This window comes from Cervus elaphus, chromosome 30 (assembly GCF_910594005.1).
Source record: "Cervus elaphus chromosome 30, mCerEla1.1, whole genome shotgun sequence".
Taxonomy (NCBI): domain Eukaryota; kingdom Metazoa; phylum Chordata; class Mammalia; order Artiodactyla; family Cervidae; genus Cervus; species Cervus elaphus.
In genome coordinates, this window is record NC_057844.1 from 58,618,420 (window position 1) to 58,643,321 (window position 24,902).

Sequence of the window (24,902 nt, forward strand, 5' to 3'; positions counted from 1 at the left end):
TATAGTTCATTCACACTTCTGGAATGTCTACCAGCCTTGCAAAGTGTGAGCATACCAAAAATTTCCGACATTAATCATAGCAGTACACAATGGATGGCACATTGCATTTCAAGAAAATAATGTATAAAGATTAATACACTAAGTTTGTGCTTTACTGAGTGGCATTTATTTTATCAAGTGGGGCCATCTCAATTAGTCCCTATAGTCTAAGAATTTTACTGTTGTGCTAAATTCTTCCACTAGTTTTCAAACTGCAATGCATCAGAAACACACATGTACGATCATAAGGCCCTAGTACTTTAAAATGCTTACATTTTACATGTAAATAATAAAAATTACAAAAAGCTTTATTAAGGTATCCATATCTAACTTAACTTTTTAAAATATTTAGGCCCCAGATCAAAGCAATATTTTGAACCAGGCTCAGTTGACTAAAAATAGAAGAGAAGATAGAATTAATTTGAAGCAGCAGAGAAAACTTGGCTGAATATAAACTTGCAGATTAGAGTTAATGATGGCTACACCAAACAGAATAAAATTGTGTGCAGACGAGTTTTAAAGATAACAGAAGTTTGTAGATTAGATAATAAAATTGCATTGGATGAATATGTTGAACAGAGAGTGATGGCTATGAAAGTTTAGAGCCAATATTGTCAAATTGCATTACAGATATCCATGAATTTGAAGAAAATTCAGAGTAAGGATATTTCTTATTGAAAGGAGTTAGACTAATGGTTGCTGAATGCCTCTGTGCCACACGCTATTCAAAATGCTGGAGTTACACTGATGAACAAAACAGACCTGTTGCCATACTACTTTTTTAGCAAAGGGTAGAGATAGTGGATAATAAAAGCAATGATATTAGACTATGAGAACAGAGGTAACAAGTGATGAAAGCAAAGTAACCTGTTCTGAAGCTGATGCTGTTATACAGGTAAGAGATGACAGTGACTTGACAAGTGAATGTAATGTGGTATCCTAGGTAGGATCCTGGAGCAGAAAAAGAACACTAAAGAAAAACTAAGAAGTACTGAATAAAGCGAGGGATTTAGTTAATAACAATGTATCAATATCAATAAAGGTTCAAAAATTGCACAAATGTACCTTACTAATGTAAGATGTTAGTAATAGGAAAAAGGGTTGAGATATACAGGAACTCTGATCAATTTTTCTGTAACTCAAAAACTGTTCAAAACATTAGGTTATTATTAATAAAATAATAAAATACAATGAATATCATAATAATAGAAATAAAAAGCTTAATGTTTTCTTTGCTGTCATTTGTAATGTTCTTCCTTACTACTATATATTTTGCTAAGAGGTCTATTGGCCTCTGGTTATCCTTTCTGGGGGGTCATTTTTTAAATCCCATATTAAAAACTGTTTTACTCATACCTTCTGAAATTTCACAAGGCTTGTTATTATGCTTCAGTTTTTCAAGTTAGTACATCTCCATGGGCTATTATAATGTGACAACATCTGTCTATATTTTATTCAAGGACATTTTTCCTATTATTTATTCAATCATTTCTCTCTCACCCCCCTATCTATTGAGTTTTCTTATTTTGGCACTCTAATATGAGGGCAATTTTCCTTTTGCTATTTTCTCCAGTGCTTTTTGTTTTAAATAATTATGTCCCACTTCTATCTTTATCATTTCCTTTCATGTTAAAAGATTTCATTTACTTCATAATGAATGTGAAAAAGACTTAAAACTTATTTTGTGTTGTTTATTTTCAGTCTTCTCATTACAAATTTTTATGGCAGTAACTGTACTTTAATTTTCACAATTTATTATTTTCTGATTTTACCGTGTGTGCTGTTTGCTTAGTTGCTCAGTCATGTCCAACTCTTTGCAACCCTATGGACTGTAGCCCGCCAGGCTCCTCTGTCCATGGGGATTCTCCAGGCAAGAATACTGGAGTGGGTAGTCATTCCCTTCTCCAGGGGATCTTCCTGAACCAGAGATTGAACATGCATCTCCTCAGCTCTTGCATTGGCAGGAGGATTCTTTAGCACTGGGCCACCTGGGAGGCCCATCAATTTAAATGTTTGACCACAGAATTCAAGTGGGTCCTTGGCCCTTCCTGGAAATCTACTACATATCTGTAATTATTTATTTCTTTTCCTCTTAAACAGATTTTTCAAACATTCTTCAAAAAAAAAGTGCACCACCTCCTTACTTTTAGCTTATGAGCTTAATTCTGATTTCAATTAAAAATTAAAAAAAAAAATCAGTATAGAACTTTCTAATCCTACTACAACAAATCTGCCTCCACCTCTGTCCCCTTTTAATATAGTAGCACTCTCTCCAACCTAACATCAGCCAATACACCTTTGTGTAGATTCCATCACGTCTTGCTTCCTTGGGTAGGCAAATTGCTCAAATGTCTCGAGTTACTGCCTGTCCCCCTGGTTAAAGAATAATCTCTTTATGGAAGAAAATTAAACTTTTGTAGAAGCATCCATGTAAAAAGAAGACATCTGGATTCCCAGCTGGTGCTAGTGGTAAAGAATCCGCTTGCAAAGCAGGAGCCACAGTTAAATGTGGGTTCTTGGGTCAGGAAGATCCCCTGAAGAAGGGAATGGCTACCCACTCCAGTATTCTTGCCTAGAGAATCCCATAAACAGAGGAGCCTGGTGGGTTACACCGTCCATAGGGCTGCAGAGTCAGGCAGGACTGAAGCAATTTAGCAGGCAAAAAAAAAAAAAGATAGTCTCCTTTCATTTCATATCAACCTCTAAGGGCCATTTCTTTGTTACCCATTTTTGCCAGTGTCACCAAAATAGTATTCCCACTGATCCACTTCAGTGTTGTTAGTAATCCAGTTAGTTAAACTAGATTATTATTCCCAGCATTCATTTTAATATTTCAGTTCTCAATTTAGTGGACACTCACTTTCATTGTGGTTAGCTGACTATTTGACTTCCCTGGTAGCTCAGACAGTAAAGCATCTGCCTATAATGTGGGAGACCCAGGTTCAATCCCTGGGTCGGGAAGATCACCTGGAGAAGGAAATGGCACCCAACTCCAGTACTCTTGCCTGGAGAATCCCATGGACCGAGGACTCTGGTAGGCTACAGTAAGAATGCATTTTACTATGCTTCCACTATTTTCTTGCTTTTCCTTCTACTTTGCTGGCTCCTTGTTTAAAATAACCTATTGTTAAATCTTCTTTATCTTCTAAATCACTGGATGATGGAAATGTTGGGAAAAGTTCTAAGGCATTTTTGTAAGAGTGATTTGTCATTATGTAAGTAAAGAGAAGGGCTTTGGTGATGTAGAAGGATTGAGGAAAGAAAAAGAGCAGACATGAAAGTGTGAAGGCACTTAGTTTGCAAATAATTTGGTTCTGAATAATAGATTTAAAGGGATGAAAGTAAGAAAATAAATTGCCAAGCAACCTCGCTCATTTTCATTCACTTTAACTTATGTTGTTATCCAGTGAACAGGTAATACCTCCTCTGAACTCCCATACCATTTCACATATGTCAAGATTAATTTTTCTTTCTTGAGGTTCTTAATGTTATCATTCTCTCCTCTTAGTCTCTGCAACATATTAAAGCTAATTTTTAAAATTAAGTTAATCTATTTCCCCTAAATTCTTCCTAGGATTATAAGAAGTTTGAATGCGTGACTTGCATCTTTTGAGGGCCTGGTCTTGAATATAAAGAAGGCAAAGCTCTGCAGGACATATTCATTCTCACAATCTGTCTGATGGGAACATAGGAATGAAATTGCAGTTTTACTTCTTCCACATTCTCCTTTCTGTACTAGTTAACAATGGGGTTATTTAAGAACAAACTCTACCACTCCTCTATTTCATTCTCTTGAACTTGTGATTGAACATAATTTATATGCTCTTATCATAGAGCTGAGCTGATAATTTTATGTCTGTTTATATGATTTTTATTTTATGTGATTTTTATTTTATAATGTTGGTTTATGTGACTTTTCTTCACATTTAAAAGCATTTTGAGAGAAGGGTAAGGGCTTCCTAGAATAGATTCTCTTATTCATTTTAATAAAATGAAATAGAATGCTAGAAACTAGAGAAACAAAGTGTTCTATTGGTTTTATTAAAATATTATTAATGTTGTTTCTAGTCATCTGTCCATAGGTGAGATTGTACGTCACTTTGATATTACAGCACAGAAGTAGTGCTGACATTTCATAATTTGGTATATGACAAGAAAGTCTACTGGCTCCCTCAAAGCGGTCTCCATAGATAATTCATGTCCAGTGTTCTGAAAGAGAAGAGGTCCACTAAGTGTTTTACTACTCTTACGGGGAAGATATTTGGGTCCATTGTGAATTCCATCACGAAAGCTTTTTGCTTTATGTTAGCTAAAGAGGTAACAAAATTATTTCTTAACTATATGGCAGAAATTCTGGGCCTTATTTGGAGATTGCTGGTAGTTTTTTCTATAACCAGCTAGAATTGGAATCAATAATCTTTTTTATATCCATTGCTAAATATAGCATGTACACATAAGCATTAGTAAAGATTTTGTTGATTGAATAAATAAATGACTAAAAAATTAACAATTACAAACTAAACAATGGCTATGGTTACATAACTTTCTCTTGCAAAGTATTTCATGGTATTTTGCATATATTTATGCATGAATATTTAAACATGATCATGCTTAATAAAACAAGAGATAAATGATAAAACATGACAGATTTTAAATGAATAAACTCTCTACCAATCACAGTGAAAAGCTATGAAATTTTATTAAGCATATTTGAAATTCAGTGCTATTTCAGCCACAATTAAGATATTAACTCAAACTTGTAAATCATAATTTTTCTATTGAATAGTTCAAATTATGAATCATTCTAATTTATAGTTTATTTTATTTTTACATTTTTGAAATTTTAGAGTGAAACTTCACAAAATTTTTACAAATGCGTAGCTTCAAAATGGACCTTATGAAAATATTCATTAAAATGGAATTCTACTATGATTTATCACAAACTTTGATATATGTAAATATTTTATATATATATATATACATTTATGTGACATCTATCTTCTTTTACTGCTGTTCTGGCTACTTGAGGCACTAAGAAATAGAACTGAATGGGAAGTTAGACTTAAGATACAACTGGTGCTAGGGGTGCTTAGTCATTCAGTTGTGTTCGACTCTTTGTGACCCCATGGACTGTAGCCCACCAGGCTCCTCTGTTCATGGAGTTTTTCAGGCAAGAATTCTGGGTTGCCTTTTCCTTCTCCAGGGGATCTTCCCAACGTAGGGATCAAACCCAGTTCTCCTGCACTGCAGATGGATTCTTTACCTGCTGAGCCATTGGGAAAACCCTAAGATACAAATATTTAGGCATATATTTTCCTTCTTTGTAACTCTGTGAAAGAAATTTGACCTCTCTGGGATTATATGTAAAATCATATATTACTAGAAGATATGTAAATATTAAGGCTTTTAGTAAGTTCTATCTTATATAACTGAAGTAGTTTGATGTTTTGTACTGCCAAAGTAATGCAAACATAGGAAGACGCTTTATTTAAAATTGGTCTCTAATTTTTAAAAATTCACTCATGTATTAAATAAAACACCAAGACTAGCTAATTCTTTTTTAAAAGTTGTTTTTTAACCAACTGAAATTTATGAATTGTGTTCAAATTAAGCAAAATATATATACTTTTTCATTTTATAAAATATTTTCATCATGTATTTAACTTATACTTGACCTTATCTCATTGTTGTTATTGTTCAGTCGCTAAGTCGTGTCCAACTCTTGGCAACCCCGTGGACCGCAGCACTCCAGGCTTCCCTGCCCTGCACAGAGTTTGCTCGAATTCATGTCCATTGAGTCAGTGATTTTATCTAACTATCTTGTCCTCTGCCACCCTCTTCTCCTTTGCCTTCAATCTTTCCCAGCATCAGAGTCTTTTCCAATAAGTGGCTCTTTGCATCAGGTGGTCAAAGTATGATGTGGTTTCAGCATCAGCATCAGTCCTTCCAATGAATATTCAGAGTTGATTTCTGTTATGATTGGCAGGTTTGATTTCCTTGCTATCCAAAGGACCCTCAAGATCTTCTCCAGCACCACAATTTGAAAGCATCATAAATTTGAAAGTATTTTGCCTTATGCATTATCATTTGTTGTTGAACTTTCTTTTGCTTTTTTTCATATAAAGCAACATTTGCTTCAGGAATGATTATCTTTCATGTTTATGGAAGTCATATGACTATCTGATTTATTGTTTTGAGGGCCAGAATTAGCCTGTTTAGCTTATCAACTAGAATTCTAATGATTTTAGAATCACACAATATCAAAAGAGGGACTGTTAATTTGAATAAATTGTGAAAATTCACATTTCAATATAAGTATTGTAATTTTTGCTCAATTGATTTATTTTTTGATTATTCAAACTATTGCTATTTTCCACCTTATGAAAAACAGCAACATAATCCTAGGATGGATTTGCTCAATAATGTAATTTCTATTTTCTCTCTAAGTGAGAAAGTATTTTTCATGCTTTTTTCTTATTAATAAGCTGTTGGCTACTTTGATGGGTTGGTGTTACCGAATGATTCATCTCTGAGAAAGTAATACATTTCTTATTTATAGATGTATTTCTCAATATTTTTAGTTAAGTAGCATAATACTTTTTAAAACATTTCTATGTGTAATATTTAGCTGTTATTGATTTAGTTAAACTTTTCCACAGGTTACATTATGTCCAGTTTATAACTAACTTTATTAGCAACACGTGTTTAAGGTAAATTTTTATTTTTAATACGCTTGATGAATAATAATAAAAAAATACATCTTTTTTTGTGGTGTACATTTACGTGGGTCAGATATGTGAATTGTGCTTAACTCTTAGAAATGTTTCAGAATGAAGATTTTTCAAGGTACCTTTTCCCTTGTTCTTAAAACCTATTTAGAATTTCTTTGAGAAAATGTATTACAGCCTTAAGTAACTTTAGTGATTGCATCATAAACAATTTAAGTAAGGTGTGCTATTCCTCAGAAGTAAATATTTCTTTGTAGTTGACACAATAATAGCTAACACTTTTATAGCTCTTACCATGTGCCAAATATTTCTAAGTACTTTGAGTATATTAACACACTTAATCTTCTTAATGACTATATGAGTTAGTGAACATTTTGAAGTTGAAAAAAAACAAAGTACAAAGTGGTGAAGTAACTCACTCAGTGTGTGTTACAGAGTTAGCAAGGAGAAAAACCAGGATTCTAACCCAAGTATTTTGGCTCTTTCTTACAGCTTGCTCTCAGTTGGTAGCTCTGTTAATATTTTTACTCCTTCTGTCTCATTACATTTAAACCCATTATCTCCTTAGGATATAGAAAAGCAAAGAAACCTACCAGATATCTTTAATATTAAATAAGGAAAATGATATTTCTCTGCTACTAATGAAGGAATTGAGACATTTAGATTATGAGGTTAAGACTAAAGATCTATCTACTCAAGGACAAATGCTTACCAAGAATTTTAAATTCTGGAGGGAAAAAGGATTTAAAATCATGAAAGCACCAAAATAAGAAAAAAATGTACTGATAGTGATGAAGTGATTCCATCCTAGTGATTTCATGCCTTCTATAATGAAAATAATAGACTTATGTCTGCACTAGTGTACATATTTTATTGAAATAGTTATCACTATATTTCAGTATATAAATTATATATACTTACCTATGCACAGATATGTATCATAAGTATAGCAAATATTCTTTTTTCAACAATATAATAAAAATTTTATGTGATCACAGTGAATGTAGTCATTTGGATAAATTTTTATCAAAAAAAAAAGACTCAGAGGGATTGGGTAGAGAGGGAGGTGGGAGGGGGGATCGGGATAGGGAATACATGTAAATCCATGTCTGATTCATGTCAATGTATGACAAAACCCACTACAATAATGTAAAGTAATTAGCCTCCAACTAATAAAAATAAATGAAAAAAAAAAAAAGAAAACTGACCAAAAAAAAAAAAACCTTTCAGTTAATTAAGTAAATGGATTGCTATGGAACATCCTAAAACTTCTATATTTTACCTCCTAGTATTCTACATCAAACTTTAATATAGAATTCCTTTGAGGATAAAGGTACTGAGTACAGCAAAAGCAAGTAAATAGTCCTTGATAAAATGCTGTAATTCATATAAATTATTTTCCTTTGAAGTGTCAATATATCCAGATATGATTATATGCTTCAAAAATAGTCTGAAATATTTCATTAGTTTTTTTTTTTTTTTAATCTTCTAACTGTTGGTCTGGTCAGTTTTCATTTGTCTCAAAATATTTATTTTCTGTGTGAATTTGTGTGTCAAAGTGCAGGCAAAAACCACAGCAGTTACTTTAACTTAGAAAATTTAGTATTAACAGTTCTTAATTTGATACAAGGTTTTATTTAGGTAACTGTAAAAGCAAGTTAAAAATACTAAAGTGTTCCTTAGAAAACAGAGGACAAAGGGAAGAAGTTGGAATTCTTAAAAGTTTGAAGTTTGAAAGGGAAGCCTTAAATAACTGAAGCTCAGATCTATCAGGAGTTGTATCTGTGCTTTGAGAAGGGGCTCCATGGCCCTGGTTCCAGACTTTTCAGATGGTTCTTCAACAGAGAGGTGAGGGTTATGTCCCCTTCCTTTGAATCACTATCATACTGCTAGCCAAGAAAATGCATCACAAGTAATGCTGTGTAATTTGAGTCTTTGTCTGAAAATCTTCCTTTGTTTCTCATGGAACACTTGTGGGGCAATCACTACTATATCAGCCCTGACACTACCGTGGTATAGAACCCATTTGTATGTATTGTATTAATAGTAAGTAGCCTAACTGAGCTACCAGCTGACAGCCAGCATCAATTGCTAGCAATGAAATGAATCATCCTGTATGAAGGACCAATTATGCCACGTGATGATTGCATGATTTCAATTTTAGTCAATAGCTAACTTCAATGGCATAAGACACCCCAAGTCAAGCCCATACTGAGTCCTTGAACTACTAGTCTATTATATTTTTAAAAATGGGAATTCTATACCTACAGTATGTTACATTTTGAAGGTTGTTTGTTATGCAGCAGTAAAAATTGGAGCAGAGGTAACAGTAAGCAACTAAAATGTAATATAAAATAACAGTAAGCATATGAAAAAGTAAAAGTAAAAAGTAAAAGCCCTTCCTTCCTTCTCCAACCTTGCAGATTCTTTCAAGTGCTTACTGTTGTCAATGCCTTGTTAGGTGGTAGCTGGCAAAAGAGAAAAACATTTTGCAGAATTTTAGTTTCTGCATCACAAAGATGAATATAAAATAGCAGATTTAGAGCTGAGAGACAATAATTTAATAGATGGTGCTGGATATTTATATAAAGGATGAAAATGATTTCAGGCTAAAACTGAAAATTTAATTACACATAATAATATTTACAGTATTACTTTTTTAGGTATTAAAAATGATCCCAAAGTAGAAAACTAGGATGTGAGTTTGAAAAATGGTTAATATGTGTTAATATTAAGTGAAACTAATCTACTTAATAGAGTCAGCATACATTAAATTCCATCTCAGTTACCACTGCCATGAATAAAAAATAGTTGATTATTAATACAGCTTTCAGATAAACTCATATTGTCAGTAAAAGGACTAACACACATTTAACCTGCCGCTTGTCACTCTTGATACTCTGGCCACATTACCAGTGTAACTTCATGAGTTAAAAAGAAAAAAATTACCAAAAAATAAGAATCAAGACACATTACATATTTCCTTTTTGCTATTCCCTACTCATACTGGTCTTATTATAGTGTATTTGCTCCTATTAATATTATTGCTATCAAAATACCAATAGCATTTTTCACAGAGCTAGAACAAAAAATTTTTAAATTTATATGGAAACACAAAAGGCTCCAAATAGCCAAGCAATCCTGAGAAAGAAAAATGAAACTGAGGAATCAGACTTCCTGACTTCACTCCTATAAGATTACGGTGATCAAAACAGTATGGTATTGGCAGAAAAACAGAAATATAGATCAATGAATCAGGATAGAAAGCCCAGAAATAAATTCATGCATCTATGATCAACTAATCTACAACAGAGGAGTCAAGAAAATACAATGAAGAAAAGAGAGTCTTTTAAATAAATGCTGCTGGGAGAACTGAACTGCTGCATGTAAAAAAATGAAACTAGAGCACTCTAACACCATATACAAAAATAAACTCTAAATGGATCAAATCCCTAAATGTAACGATGTACAGTATAAAACTCTTAGAGGAAAACATAGGTAGAACTCATTGGCATTAATCACAGCAATATGTTTTTGGTCCACCCCCTTGAGTAATGAAAATAAAAACAAAGATAAAGAAATGGGACCTAATTAAACTTAAAAGTTTCTGCACAGCAAAAGAAATCATAAAATTAAAAGACAACCCACAGAATGGGAGACAATATTTGCAGATGAAGAGACTGACAAGAAATTAATCTCCAAAACAACTCATGCAGATCAATGGTAAAAGTTTTTTTTTAATGGACAAGAGATCTAAATAGACATTTCTCCACATAAAATATACAGATGGCTAAAAAGCACATGAAAAGATGCTCAGCATCAGTAAATACCAGAGAAATGTAAATCAAGCTGCTGCGAGGTAAAATGCCCATCATCAAAAAATCTACACACAATAAATTCTGCAGAGTGTGTGGAGAAAATGGAACCTTCCTACACTGGAGGTGGGTATATAAATTGGTGCAACTGTTATGCAGAACAGTATAAAAGTTCCTTAAAAAATAAATATAGTACCTCATTGTGGTTTTGATTTGCATTTCTCTAATAATGAGTGATGTTGAGCATCTTTTCATGTGTTTGTTAGCCATCTGTATGTCTTCTTTGGAGAAATGTCTGTTTAGTTCTTTGGCCCATTTTTTGATTGGGTCATTTATTTTTCTGGAATTGAGCTGCAGGAGTTGCTTGTATATTTTTGAGATTAATCCTTTGTCCGTTTCTTCATTTGCTATTATTTTCTCCCAATCTGAGGGCTGTCTTTTCACCTTACTTATAGTTTCCTTTGTAGTGCAAAAGCTTTTAAGTTTAATTAGGTCCCATTTGTTTAGTTTTGCTTTTATTTCCAATATTCTGGGAGGTGGGTCATAGAGGATCTTGCTGTGATTTATGTCGGAGAGTGTTTTGCCTATGTTCTCCTCTAGGAGTTTTATAGTTTCTGGTCTTACATTTAGATCTTTAATCCATTTTGAGTTTATTTTTGTGTATGGTGTTAGAAAGTGTTCTAGTTTCATTCTTTTACAAGTGGTTGACCAGTTTTCCCAGCACCACTTGTTAAAGAGGTTGTCTTTTTTCCATTGTATATCCTTGCCTCCTTTGTCAAAGATAAGGTGTCCATAGGTTCATGGATTTACAATGAGGTACCATTACACGCCAGTCAGGATGGCTGCTATCCAAAAGTCTACAAGCAATAAATGCTGGAGAGGGTGTGGAGAAAAGGGAACCCTCTTACACTGTTGGTGGGAATGCAAACTAGTACAGCCGCTATGGAAAACAGTGTGGAGATTTCTTAAAAAACTGGAAATAGAACTGCCATATGACCCAGCAATCCCACTTCTGGGCATACACACTGAGGAAACCAGATCTGAAAGAGACACGTGCACCCCAATGTTCATTGCAGCACTGTTTATAATAGCCAGGACATGGAAGCAACCTAGATGCCCATCAGCAGATGAATGGATAAGGAAGCTGTGGTACATATACACCATGGAATATTACTCAGCCATTAAAAAGAATTCATTTGAACCAGTCCTAATGAGATGGATGAAGCTGGAGCCCATTATACAGAGTGAAGTAAGCCAGAAAGATAAAGAACATTACAGCATACTAACACATATATATGGAATTTAGAAAGGTGATAACGATAACCCTATATGCAAAACAGAAAAAGAGACACAGAAATACAGAACAGACTTTTGAACTTTGTGGGAGAATGTGAGGGTGGGATATTTCAAAAGAACAGCATGTATACTATCTATGGTGAAACAGATCACCAGCCCAGGTGGGATGCATGAGACAAGTGCTCCGGCCTGGTGCACTGGGAAGACCCAGAGGAATCGGGTGGAGAGGGAGGTGGGAGGGGGGATTGGGATTGGGAATACATGTAAATCCATGGCTGATTCATATCAATGTAAGACAAAACCCACTGGAAAAAAAAAAAAATAAAATAAAATAAATATAGAACTACCATATAATCCAACAATCCCACTCCTGGGCATATATATGAAAAATTCAATAATCCAAAAGGATATTTGCACCCCGGTGTTCATTATAGCACTGTCTACAATAGCCAAGATGTGGAAGAAGCCTACATGTCCATTGACAGAGGAATGGATAAAGAAGATGTGGTGTATATATACAATGGATTATTGCTGAGCCATAAAAAAGAATGAAACAATGCCTTTTGCAGTGACATGGATGAACTTAGAGATGATCATATTGAGTAAAGTCTGACAGAGAAAGACAAAACCATATGATATTGATAGTATGTGGAATCCAGGGGAGAAAAATAGGTACAAGTGAAAATATAAAACAAGAATAGAGTAAAAGATGTAGAGAACAAACTAATGGTTACCAAGGGGGGAAAAGGGAGAGAGACAAATTAGGTGATTGGGATTGACATAGGCGTTCCCTGGTGGCTCAGACTGTAAAGCGTCTGCCTACAATGCGGGAGACCCAGGTTCGATCCCTAGGCTGGGAAGATGCCCTGGAGAAGGAAATGGCACCCCATGCCAGTGCTCTTGCCTAGAAAATGCCATGGATGGAGGAGCCTGGCGGGCTGCAGTCCCGGGATCGCAAAGAGTCGGACACGACTGAGCGCCTTCACTTTCACTTTCATGTATAAAAATAGATAACTAAAAAGGACCTACAGCTGTATAGCATGTGCTTCCCTATGGCTCAGATGGTAAGGAATCCGCCTGTGATGAAGGAGACGGGTTCATTTCTTGGGTCTGGAGGACCCCTGGAAAAGGAAATAGCTACCCAGTCCAGTATTCTTTCCTGGAGAATCCCATGGACAGAGGAGCCTGGTGCACTATAGTCTATGTGTTTGCAAAGAGTTGGCCATGACTGAGCACACACACACACACACACACACACACACACGCACGCACATGCACGCACATACACACACAATGTATAGCACAGTAAACTCTACTCAATGCTCTGTAATAACCTATAAGGGGAAAAAAATCTTTAAAATCTGTGGATATATATATATGCATAACAGATTCACTTTGCTGTATAGCAGAAACTAACACAATATACTATAAATCAACTATATTCCATTAAAAATTTAAAGATTAATAAAACATACCAAAAATCCCATTCTTCTGAAAATATTAAGGAGAGTCTATACTTTGCAACTTTTTAATATTCTTTAGACCATCCAAGTATTATTAATCTGTCAAGCACTCCTTTTAAGTATGGATTTTTTTATCACCTTAATAATATATAATCAGTTCAGTTCAGTCTCTCAGTCCTGTCCAACTCTTTGTGATCCCATAGATTGCAGCATGCCAGGCTTCCCTGTCCATCACCAACTCCTGGAATTTACTCAAACTCATGTCCATTGAGTTGGTGATGCCACCCAACCATATCATCCTCTGTCATCACCTTCTCCTTCTGCCTTCAATCTTTTCCCAAATTGGGGTCTTTTCCAATGAGTCAGTTCTTCGCATCAAGTGGCCAAAGTACAGAAGTTTCAGCTTCAGCATCAGTCCTTCCAATGAATATTCAGGACTGATTTCCTTTAAGATGGACTGGTGGGATCTCCTTGCTGTCCAAGGGACTCTGAAGAGTCTTCTCCAACACCACACTACAAAAAATAAAATTTATTATTCTCATTTTAAATTGAGAAAATTGAATTATCATTAAGATTACAAAGTTCACTAATGTAACTCATCAGCAGAGGCATGGATTGGTGGTGGCCTGCTGCAGGGTCAGGGACACTGAGTGAGGCAGTTGGCGCATGGGACCTTTTGAATTAGGTAATTATGTTCATTACCTCCATCATAGTTTGGCCTCAGGTTAAAGGACAGGGAGGGAACACAGCCCCACCCATCAAAAGAAAATTGGATTAAAGATTTACTGAGCATGGCCCCACCCATCAGAACAAGACCAAGTTTCCCCACAGTCAGTCTCTCTCATCAGGAAGCTTCCATAACCCTCTTATCCTTATTCTTCAGACAGAATGAAAACCATAGTCACAGAAAACTAATAAAACTGATCACATGAACCACAGCCTTGTCTAATTCAATGAAACTATGAGCCATGTCCTACAGGGCCACCCAAGACAGACAGGTCATGGTGGAGAGTTCTGACAAAACTTGGTTCACTGGAGAAAGGAATGGAAAACCACTTGAATATTCTTGCCTGAGAACCCCAAAACAGTATGAAAAGGCAAAGATATGACACTGAAAGATGAACTCCCCAGGTTTGTAGGTGCCCAATAAATTACTGGAGACTAATGGAGAAATAACTCTAGAAAGAATGAAGAGAAAATACCCAGTTGTGGATGTGACTAGTGATGGAAATAGAGTCCAATTCTGTAAAGAGCAATATTTCATAGGAACCTGGGATGTTAGGTCCATGAATCAAGGAAAATTAGAAGTGGTCGAACAGGACATAACAAGACTGAACATATACATTTTAGAAATCAGTGAACTAAAATGGATTGAAATGGGTGAATTTAATTCAAATGACCATTATATATACTACTGTAGGCAAGAATTCCTTACAAGAAATGGAGTAGCTCTAATAGTCAACAAGAGTCCGAAATGAAGTACTTAGGTGCAATCTCAAAAAGAACAGAATGATCTCTGTTCATTTCCAAGGGAAATCATTTAATATCACAGTAATTCAAGTCTATGCCCTAACCAGGAATGTTGAAGAAGCTGAAGTTGAATGGTTCTATGAAGACCTATAAGACTTTCTAGACCAAACACCTATAAAAGAAGTCCTTTTCATCATACAGGACTGGAATGCAAAAGTTAGAAGGCAAGAGATACCTGGAGTAACAGGAAAATTTGGTCTTGGAGCACAAAATGCAGCAGAGCAAAGACTAACAAAGTTTTACCAAGAAAACACACTGGTCACAGAAAACACACTCATTCAAGAACACAAGAGAAAACTCTACACATGGACATCACCAGATGGTCAATACCGAAATCAGATTGATTTTATTCTTTGCAGCCAAAGATGGAGAAGCTCTATACAGTCAGCAAAACAAGATGGAGAGCTGACTGTGGCTCAAATCATGAACTCCTTATTGCCAAATTCAGACTTAAATTGAAGAAAGTAGGGAAAACCACTAGACCATTCAGGTATGACCTAAATAAAATCCCTTATGATTATACAGTGGAAGTGACAAATAGATTCAAGGGATTAGATCTGATAGACAGAATGCCTGAAGAACTATTGATGGAGGTTCATGACTTTGTATAGGAGGCAGTGATCAAAACCATCTCCAAGAAAAAGAAATGCAAAAAGGCAAGATGGTTGTCTAAGGAGGCCTTACAAATAACTGAGGAAAGAAGAGAAGGTAAAGGAGAAAAAAATATATATACCCATTTGAATGTAGAGTTCCAAAGAATAGCAAGGAGAGATAAGAAAGCCTTCCTCAGTGATCAATGCAAAGAAATAGAGGAAAACAAAGGAATGGGAAAGACTAGAGATCTCTTCAAGAAACTTAGAGATAGCAAGGGAACATTTCATGCAAAGATCACAATAAAGGACAGAAATGGTATGGACCTAACCAAAGCAGGAGATACTAAGAAGAGATGGCAAAATACACAGAAGAACTATACAAAAAGATCTTCATGACCTAGATAACCACATTGGTGTAATCACTTACTAGAGTCAGACATCCTGGAACGCGAAGTCCAGAGGACCTTAGGAAGCATCACTACGAACAAAGCTAGTGGAGGTGATGGAATTCCAGCTGAGCTATTTCAAGTCCTAAATGATGTTGTAAAAGTGCTACACTCACTATACCAGCAAATTTGGCAAACTCAGCAGTGGTCACAGGACAGGAAACAATCAGTTTTCATTCTAATCCCAAAGAAGAGCAATGCCAAAGAATGTTCAAACTACCACACAATTGCACTCATCTCACATGCTAGCAAAATAATGCTCAAAATTCTTCAAGCTAGGCTTCAACAGTATAAACCATGAACTACCAGATGTTCAATCTGGATTTAGAAAAGACAAAGGAACCAGATTTTCAAGTTGCCAACATCTGTTGGAACATTGAGAAAGCACGAGAATTCCAGAAAAACATCTACTTCTGCTTTATTGATTACTCCAAAGTCTTTAACTGTGTGGATTCCAACAAACTGTGAAAATTTCTTCAAGAGATGGGAATACCAGACCACCTGACCTACCTCCTAAGATATCTGTATGCAGATAAAGAAGCAACAGTTAGAACTGAATATGAAACAATAGACTGGTTCCAAACTGGGAAAGGAGTCCCTCAAGGCTATATATTGTCACCCTGCTTATTTAACTTATATGCAGGGTACATCAGGCAAACTGCCAGGCTGGATGAAGCACAATCAGGTTATTGCCAGAAATATCAATAACCTCAGATACGCAGATGACACCACTCTTATGGCAGAAACGAAGAAGAACTAAAGAGCCTCTTGATGAAAGTGAAAGAGAGGATGAAAAAGTTAGCTTAAAACTCAATATTCAGAAAACTAAGATCATGGCATCCGGGCCGATCACTACATGACAACTAGATAGGAAAACAATGGAAACAGTGAGAGACTTTATTTCCCTGGGCTCCAAAATCATTGCAGATGGTGACTGCAGCCATGAAATAAAAGATGCTTGCTCCTTGAAAGGAAAGCTATGACAAACCTAGACAGCATATTGAAAAGCAGAGATATTACTTTACTGACAAAGATCAGTCTAGTCAAAGCTACGTTTTTCCAGTAGTCACATATGGATGTGAGATTTATACTCTAAAGAAAGCTGAGTGCTGAAAAATTGATATTTTTGAACTGTGGTGTTGGAGAAGACTCTTGAGAGTCCCTTGGACTGCAAGGAGATCCAACTAGTCCATCCTAAAGGAGATCAGTCCTGGGTGTTCATTGGAAAGACTGATGCTGAAGCTGAAGCTCCAATACTTTGGCCACCTAATGCAAAGAATGGACTCACTGGAAAAAACCCCTGATGCTGGGAAAGATTGAAGGCAGGAAGTGAAGGGGACAACAGAGGATGAGATAGTTGGATGGCATCACAGACTCAATGGACATGAATTTGAGCAAGCTCCAGGTGTTGGTGATGGATAGGGAATCCTGGCATGCTGCAGTCCATGGGGTCGCAAAGAGTTGGACACAACTGAGTGACTGAATTGAACTGAATGTAAATCATCTAGCATGTGCGATTGATAGCATCTGAGATGTGATAAATTGAGAAGTAACCAAATTATATTTCCCAAAGTAAATATATATATATATATATATATATATCTGTTATATTGCATATCACAAACTGAGCTTGTTTGAAATATTTATCTATACATATATGTTTTATATATAACATATGATTTTGTTACTTTTTTTTTTTGGTTCTATTTGAGACCAAAAATAATAGCATGTAACTATGTATATCACGATGAAATATTTTCTGCTTTCTAAACAAAAATAAAATATTAGGACATACAAAGAAAAAGAGACATCTATTATTTGCTGTGTTTGACTATAAAGAGAATGCTAAGTCCTGTCAGAAAGTGAAGCACTGAATAAATGATAGATATTTATTTTTAAAAAAGGAGTTAGTGTTAACTGTAGGAATAAATATATATACAATGAATGAAGTTCAGTTCAGTTCTGTTGCTCAGTCGTGCCTGACTCTGTGACCCCATGGACTTCAGCACGCAAGGCTTCCCTGTCCATCACCAACTCCTGCTCCCAGAGCTTGCTAACCGTGATTCTAGACATCATGCTACAAAGGGTTGTTGGAGGGCCAGCGGCACTGATATCATTTGAAATATGTTTAGAAGCAAAATGTCTCTAGTCTCACTAAAGATTTATGGAGTCAGAATCTTCAGAAGTACACCAGGGAAATTTTGTTAAAATGTTGACTGATTCAAATTCTAGGGATAAACCCTGGACCTAATAATTCAACGGCGAGGCTGCTAGGTGAGGCTAATGCTTCCTTTCTGCTTTTAGGGTTGATTAACATTTCTCAGCCATTAACCATATGTCCATAGATAGAAACATAAACATGAAGCAACTAAATTCTGTGGCAAATAAAATATTGGTAGGGTAAATAGAAGAAAGGTGCATGCTTAGATACGATGCAATGAAGCTAATACCTTATTTTGCACAGGTGATAATAATATTGATTATTATCTTAATAAGCTTTTTCTAATTATAAATATTGTATATATTAAGAAGAAATATTACATGAAACGCAGCCACCTTAAAGAGTTTATTTAAATTTTAATATAGGAGTCCAAAAATTTGCCTCCATCACATTCTTGTCACAATTATTGGTTAAACAGAAAATTTATATCATTAATATCTGTAAAAGAGAAAGAATTGCTGGTTCATATAAATACACTTTGATTGCATATTCTAGATTGAAATGTCTCTAATAATGTGCATGCATGCATGCCAAGGCACTTCAGTAGTGTCTGACTCTTTGCAACCCTATGGACCGTAGACACCGGGCTCCTCTTTCCAGTGGATTCTCCAGGCAAGAATACCGGAGTGGGTTGCCATGCCCTCCTCCAGGGGATCTTCCCATCCCATAGATCGAACCTGAGTCTTTTTTGCATCCTGCATGGTCAGGTGGTTCTTTACCACTAGTGACACCTGGGAAGTCCTGTCACTAATATAAACTAGTATAAATAACATTCTGCATTTTAGATTTACCTGGAATAAAAGGAGCCAGTAAAAAGGCAATTTGATTCTATAAGTCCATATATCATGAAAACAACTATTAGGCAGTTAAATCTGATTAAAACAAAATATGAATCCTGGGATATTAATATCATTAGTAGCCTTGGTTAAAACAGTATTAGCTATTAAATATTAGTAAAAATAGTTAATATTATGTAGTCATGTTTATCATCAAATATTTTCTTTTTTTTCCTATTGTAAAGAGGAAAAATGGAGAAGGCAATTGGCACCCCACTCCAGTACTCTTGCCTGGAAAATCCCATGGATGGAGGAGCCTTGTAGGCTGCAGTCCATGAGGTCGCTAAGAGACACGACTGAGCGACTTCATTTGCATGCATTGGACAAGGAAATGGCAACCCACTCCGGTGTTCTTGTCTGGAGAATCCCAGGGACAGAGGAGCCTGTTGGGCTGCCGTATGTGGAGTCGCACAGAGTTGGACATGACTAAAGCGACTTAGCAGCAGCAGCAGCAGCGAAGGGGGTAAAAAATGCAACAACTTAAGCAGACAATATTTTTCTCCTTATTGTCAGTCCTTTGGATTTCTACAGAGATATCCAAACATGTGTGACTTCTTTTCCTTGGCAAGAGAACAAGGAAAGTTTTAGTAAGTTTTAAGAAAAAGTTTTGTGTTGGTAGGAATCCAAATTTTGGTGAGGTTCCAGACCTTTCAAATTAAGCATCCTTTAAACAACAACAACAACAACATCCATTATAGTAAAAACAAAAGCCACAAAAATCCATATGGTCCAAAATGGAGCAATAAAACTTTTCCTTCCAGCTTTGTTTGCTTTATATATCCATTAGCTAAATTCCTACCACACAAGAAGCACAATGCCTTTTTCATGTCTTTGTGCTGAGCAATGAAAGATACACAGTATTCACCCTACATACTTTCTTTGACATTTTCTGCATTAAGCTGAGATGAATATAAACAAAGACAGATGTCCATAATCATAATGTCAAGTTATGTTTTCATTAATTCTTCTCAAAGGCAAATAATGTTGCACATTATAGTGTGGGGATGATGAAAATTATACATTCCTTAAACATGTCATATAAAGGCCCATGGGGCTCCAGTATTTTTTGAAATGAAGCATTATCTTAGCAACATGACTTCCTATAAATAGTGTGACATAGAAACTTTTAAAATAAGTGATGAGATATTTTTTAAAATAAAGTTTTAATCTAATCATTGACTTTGCTGACAATTTAAGGATCTAAAGATCTCTAGGTAAAGATCACGTATCCATGCGTGCATACTAAGTCGCTTCAGTCATGTCCGACTCTTTGTGACCCCATGGACTGCAGCCCACCAGGCTCCCCTGTCCATGGGATTCTCCAGGCAAGTATATTGGAGTGGGGTGCCATTCCCTTCTCCAGGGGGTCTTCTCAACCCAGGGATCAAACCAGCGTCTCTTAAGTCTCCTGCATTGGCAGGTGGGTTGTTTACCACTAGCACCACCTGGGAAGCACCATGTATCAATACAAATTCTTTTCAATAGACATTTGTGGCAGATAATCATTTTGCATTCCCAAATGTAAAGACTTTCAGATCTGTGAGTCTACCTTGTATCTCTGACTGCTTCACAAGCTTCTGTGAATAAGCTTCTAGTGACAAACATGATACTTTGTAATTTTGTAGTTGTTGATGCTATTGAAGGCTATTATTTTTCACTGAAAAATGGGAAACTGGGAGATCTAGTGTTTAATGAGTGTCGATTATCTACTGTAATTTCCACCTTGCTTACAATATTTTCCAAATTCTTGTAATAATACAGAGTATTAACAAGAGTGACTCAGCCATCACTGTTATTTATAGTCATATTAATATTAATTATTAATTATGAACCACTCGTCTTTTATTTAACCTCAGTGAGCTTAGTTATTTTGGAGTCTGTGGTAAAGCACTTCTTTAATTCCAATTCTCATGCTCACTTCAACAGCACATATATGCCAAAATTGGAGTGACACAGAGAAGATTAGCATGGTCCCTGCACAAAGATGACAAAAATTCATGAAATGTTCCATATTTGAGGGCATATATCCAGATAAAACTAAAGAAACATGCACCTCTATGTTCATGGCAGCACTATTCAAAACAGCCAAGACATAGAAACAAACTAAATGTCCCTTGACAGATGACTGGATAAAGAAAATATGCTACATATATACATGGATTACTATTTAGACATAAAAAAAAAAGAAATAATGCCATGTGCAGTAATACATGGACCTGGGGATTATCATCCTAAATGAAGTAAGTCAGAAAGACAAATGCAGTATGGTATAGCTTATAAAATGTGACACAAGTGAATCTATCCCTCTGACACAGAGAACACCACTTGTGGTTGCCAAGTGGGAGGTGGGGCTGGGGGTGGACTGGGAGTTTGGGATTAGTAGATGCACACTATTATATATGGGATGGGTAAACAACAAGGTCCCACAGTGAGCTATATTCACGATCCTGTGATAAACCATAATAGAAAATAATTTAAAACATAATGTAAATAGATGTATAAGTGAGTCACTTTGCTATAAAGTAGAAATTAACACAGCATTGTAAATTAACTACAATTAAAAAATAATTCTGATCTCTGTCTTCACCTCCTTGCTACACCACGTCCTCTGTTGCCAGAACTCTGTGTCAATAGAGCACCATCAGATGTTGTTACAGTCCACTGCTATCACCAAAGCTCCACTCCTCTGTCAGTAGAGAAAGGTTTTCTGCAGAACCCTGTCACACATGGCCACCTGTGACCTAAGCATCAATGTTTATTCCAGGACCAGTACATGAAACCTATCAGCAAAGAAGATGAGACATTGGAAAGAGCATGGGAGGATAGAAATGGAGAGGCAATACAGTTACAGATCTTTGGATTTTACTGTTTACCTATTTACATCCATTTACTACACAAGGAAATCATGAATTAAAAGTATAGAATAAAGATGCAATGTTTAATTATGAGAATAACACTTGTGCAGGTTAACTCTGAGGCAATAAATTATTGTTAACTATTGTTAACTATATCAATTCACTCATTTAAGTGGGATTATCTTGATGAAATTGTCTCTCCAAAAATGATGCTTTCCCATTATATTTTGCCATTATAATAAAAAAAATAAAGAATTTTTCTGTCTTTTCTATTATTTTTCCTTCATGTCTTGCTTCTCCTAGGCTCCAAAAGGGAAATGAATATAATTTTCTAAGCTATTTCTCAGAATCAAATGGTAATGAAGACAAAAGTCAAACTACCTTTTGAAATTTGAAAATAATACTTTTTTTCCTCCCTAAAACATTATTTTCTTTCTGCTTCCTCACGAAACAAGTAGGCAACAAATTTTATTAAGAACATAGCTCTGTAAATCATCAGTTTAGAAATTCAAGGTTTATTGTCAGAGTGTGGATAATAAGTAACCATGAACTTCATTTAAAAATTTTTTTATTTTATATCGGGAGTATACTTGATTGACAATATGATGGGAGCAGTGGTGATGATAGCTATGATGGGTCTGGTGTTGATGACATAGCTCGTGGTGTGGTGATGTGACTTTGATGCCCTCCATGAGACAAAGAAATCTCTACTCTTGAAGGACTTCTTCCTTCAGTTCACTTCAGATTTTTAAATAGTTATTGAAGATTACATGATCTTTTTAAAAAAAAATTGAAAATAATACAAATAAGCAGTTGCTTCCTAATTTGCCCTATACAAGTGAATATGCAGCAAATAAAATATTTCAGAAAATACTTGTGATTATGAGGTGTTCAGAAATATGGAAATCTGTGTAGTATGGTGCTTAGAACTTTGTTCTAAAATTAGAATCTCTAATTAAAATTAAAATTTAAAATTAAATTAAAACTAATTAAGTTCTAAAATTAAAAAAGAAAAAAATTTGCATCACTTACATGCTTTGTGACTCCTAACAACACCACTTAATCCAGACAAACTTAAGTTTTACCACCTCTATAAAGTGTGTTATAACATTGACTTAATGATATAATTATATAAAAGGGGCTATGTAAGAAGGTCTAACCCAGCTCCAAAATACATTAAATATTCAATACATATTATTGTAACTCTTCATAGTATTAATGCTGTATTATTGTTATTGTTGTTATTTTATTGTTATTATTATTTTTTAAGAGCTAATTATAATGTTGAAAGCCCAGAAGAATGTATAAGTATTAGTCTCTTATCGGGAAGAATTTCCAATAGGTGTAAAACCTTTGAAAGATATTCATTATCTCCCAAAACATGAGCAGAGACACCTGAAAATATGCAAACTGAAAAATATTTATTGTAGTTCAGATAGAGCATAGACTGTGGAAGTGGCATTGCTATATGAAAACAGTGAAATAATGATAGAATGGGGGCATTGGAATATGTTTGTGGTTGCCCTTTGTTTATAAAAGACTTGAGGGGAAAAAGGTGGATGTAGAACAAGAAAAATAGTAAGTAATATATTCATGACAGGTTTAGTAGAAAAACACAGCATAACTTTGTAATCATAACTTTGATTTTGAATTTTTGGTTAACAACTTAGGAGTTAAATATTAAGTAATTTATTTGATTTTTCTGGTTTGATTGGCTAATATATCTGTATATATAAAATAAAATTTTCATAGCTACCTTGCAGTATAACAGTAAAGATTTAGGTTATATAATATTAAAGTGATTTTACTGTCTCCTGGGAAAGTAATTATGATTCATAATAATCCAAATAATGCAATCATAGAAGTTTAAGAAAAATATGAATACATATTACTTTTCTAGATGGAAAATAACATACTCAGAAATTCTCATGAAAGTAATTAGAAGAAAGTGCTGATCCGTTTCCACTCATGAAATACACATGTCTATGCCTCCAAGAATTTGGGCCATCTGCGTGCACTGCAACTTCATTGCCTGTGAAAACTTGCTACTGAGTGCAACACAGCTAAATCTAGAGCAAATTAAATAAGTATGTATTTATTTTCAAGTGCATTAGTCATTTATTTTGATGTCAGGAAATGTTTTTATTTGTTGTCTTTGAGTTTCACATCCTTAGTAATTTTACTGCATGTTTAAGCAAGCAATCATTAGCCACTCTCCTCTATGTCTGAGTGACTTGGCAAACTCGGGCTCAACTATCATGTCATATTCTCTGAGTTGTATATTCTGAACAATTCCTAACTGAAGGTATTCAAAAGAGGATTCATCATGTACAAAATTTGTTTAATAAATGGTTTATCTTTTAACCCAAGTAATGTGAAAGTTCTAGTTCTCTATTTTTTTTTACTTCATAAATAAGTAATCAATATAGTAAGAAATCTCAAAGCAGATGATTTGTGTGGAATTTACTTCACAATTTAAAGATACAAATTTGTAAACTTTACAGAAAGTTAAGCTTGTATTAAAAGACCTGTCTATCTTTTCTTTTTTTTCCCATGGTTCTTCCCTGGAATTGCACCATACTTCTGAGTTTTTCCGGCTCTCACATCTGCCTTTTACCTCAGGTTCTTTCAAAGTGTATCCTAGCATAAAATTGAAATCTTTAAGGTGGGAGGAATATCAACAGCTTACTTAAGTTCACTTTATAACTTATCTCCCTGTGCTTAAAAGTGGTGCTGCTGCTCACTGTTCTTCTGCACAGAAACAAGTCTCTCATGCACACAAAATGTTCACGGTTGACATTCATCCAGTTTGATTTTCCTGTTCTCTAAGTCGCTGTTGCTGCCATGAGCATTTGCAACATTTTATTTTCCTCTGCTTATAAAAATGAATTCTTGTTATATTTTCTATACCACTTCTTATATAATTTCTGTATTCAAGTGGTATGATGATTGCTTTTATATAGGCTAAGGGGTGCCCCAGATAACTGGTAAAACATTATTTCTGGGTGTGTCTGTGTGGGAGACTAGCATTTGAATTAGTAGACTGAGTAAATAGATCCACCCTTACCAATCCTTTGAGA

General features: G+C 35.1%; 1 non-coding gene across 1 annotated transcript; it reads left to right on the forward strand.

Moving 5' to 3' along the window:
* Positions 1-20,877: 20,877 nt before the first annotated feature.
* On the forward strand, positions 20,878-20,984 carry LOC122687128. Its single transcript, XR_006339030.1, has one exon. It is a non-coding gene; the product is annotated as a U6 spliceosomal RNA (small nuclear RNA).
* Positions 20,985-24,902: the final 3,918 nt, after the last annotated feature.